Source organism: Schistocerca americana, chromosome 3 (assembly GCF_021461395.2).
Source record: "Schistocerca americana isolate TAMUIC-IGC-003095 chromosome 3, iqSchAmer2.1, whole genome shotgun sequence".
Lineage (NCBI taxonomy): Eukaryota > Metazoa > Arthropoda > Insecta > Orthoptera > Acrididae > Schistocerca > Schistocerca americana.
Window position 1 is genome coordinate 591737918 of NC_060121.1, and position 2500 is coordinate 591740417.

Here is a 2500-nt window from a genome sequence, read left to right on the forward strand (position 1 = left end):
GAGGCGCAATCGCCCGGAGTTTGGCGAGTAGACGCTTTAGGTGCGACCACCCGTGCTCCCAACTGAGCTTGCCGCTGCCGACAGAGGCCCGGGAGCGTGCTGTCGTGGCATTGCCGGCGGGAGACAACACGCGCCACCTACGGTGACCGGCAGCTCCAACGCCAGCGCCACAGAAGGACAAAAGCCCCACTTGGGTGCCGAAGCGAACTCTCCCAGCACAGCGCACGCGCCAACACGTCCGCACAGCTGCGATACAAACCACCTGCGAGAACCGCAGAGGCGACCGAGCAGCAGACGGCGTCGCGGCGCCGAGCGCCGGGCGGCGGCGCATCCTCAGCGCACACAGTCCTCAATCGGACCAGCACACTGCAGATGTCCACCGCGCTTCGCACCGGGCCCGCGAGGACCTACTTTGGCCGCACGGCGCCGCGTGCAGGGTGCGCCGGCGCGCAGCTGCGCCGCCTGCCGCCTCCGTCGGCCGGCGCGCCTGCCACTGGCCGCCCCCACCAGCCGGCTGTAGCGCGTGCGCCCACGCACCGCGCGGCCAGCACGCCGGGAGGCCCCCCCTCACCGGCCGGGGACGGTCCCACCCAGCCACCGCCGCGTATCGCTTCACACCCAGATGCCATTCACGTTCGTGGGCATGGTGGGTATCGCTGGAACAACCGGTTGGTAGCTCAACCGATCGTCGCCATCACTGATTCACCTCTAGCGAGAACAACCGCACCACAACGGTTTACCAGTTGTTCATTTGCGTAACGTCACCAGCAAACGTAGGCGTCCATCGCCATTTGCAAATTCAACGATTGTTGCATGCCTGTGTCAGGTGTCACGACACACTATGTCTGCCCACATACACGCAACAACATGTGCACGCTTCGCGAACACGTGGAAGGTGGCCCCCGTACGTATGCGATGTCCATTGCGCGAACGACTGTCAACCGGCCTCTGTCGCATGTCGCAGATGTGGAACGCAGTGCACCATGCTATCACGGTGTGTGAGAAGAGACGACTACGTCTGACAACACGCGCCACTACATCAACAGACGGCTCATGCTGATCGCCATCCAGGGCATACCACACTGCAATCCAGCTCTTATAGGGAGACGACACGTAGCTGAGTGCACAACATTTGGACCGCATGGTTCGCCGTTGTTGGCGCAGTCGTTGTACGGTCACATGTACCACGATGTATCATTCAGTACATGAGGACCAATGTGCAGTACAGTGTGTGATTTGGACGTACAACATCAGCGGACAGTTGACACAGGCCGTACCACAGCGTAGGCTAAGTGCTTCGCCATGCAAATGCCAATGAACAACTGCAAATGCCAATGAACAACTGCAAAGGGCATTGAGCATGTACGTCCTGCTGCCATCCACATTACAGTGTATAGCTGCAAGGTGTTTAACATGAAGCGATACACTGGGGACCGGGCAGTGCGAGTAGCAAACTATATTGCGGGGGTTGCAGTTAGGCAACACTACACTAATTTAACGCGTCGTATGACAATTACAGAGCAGGTTAAGGCCCAACGTGTGTTGGGTTAAGGCCCAACGTGTGTTGGGTTAAGGCCCAACGTGTGTTGGGTTAAGGCCCAACGTGTGTTGGGTTAAGGCCCAACGTGTGTTGGGTTAAGGCCCAACGTGTGTTGGGTTAAGGCCCAACGTGTGTTGGGTTAAGGCCCAACGTGTGTTGGGTTACAGCACAATATCGGTTACGTTACGGCGCAATGTGGGTTACGTTAAGGGGCAATGTGGGTTACGTTACGGCGCAATGTGGGTTACGTTAAGGGGCAATGTGGGTTACGTTACGGCGCAATGTGGGTTAGGCTAAGGCGCAATATAGGTTTCATTAAGGCGCAATATAGGTTACATTAAGGCGCAATATAGGTTACGTTAAGGCGCAATATAGGTTACGTTAAGGCGCAATATAGGTTACGTTAAGGCGCAATATAGGTTACGTTAAGGCGCAATATAGGTTACGTTAAGGCGCAATATAGGTTACGTTAAGGCGCAATATAGGTTAGGTTAAGGCGCAATATAGGTTAGGTTAAGGCGCAATATAGGTTAGGTTAAGGCGCAATACAGGTTAGGTTAAGGCGCAATACAGGTTAGGTTAAGGCGCAATACAGGTTAGGTTAAGGCGCAATACAGGTTAGGTTAAGGCGCAATACAGGTTAGGTTAAGGCGCAATACAGGTTAGGTTAAGGCGCAATACAGGTTAGGTTAAGGCGCAATACAGGTTAGGTTAAGGCGCAATACAGGTTAGGTTAAGGCGCAATACAGGTTAGGTTAAGGTACGACATAGGTTAGGTTAAGGTACGACATAGGTTAGGTTAAGGTACGACATAGGTTAGGTTAAGGTACGACATAGGTTAGGTTAAGGTACGACATAGGTTAGGTTAAGGTACGACATAGGTTAGGTTAAGGTACGACGTAGGTTAGGTTAAGGTACGACGTAGGTTAGGTTACGGTACGACGTAGGTTAGGTTACGGT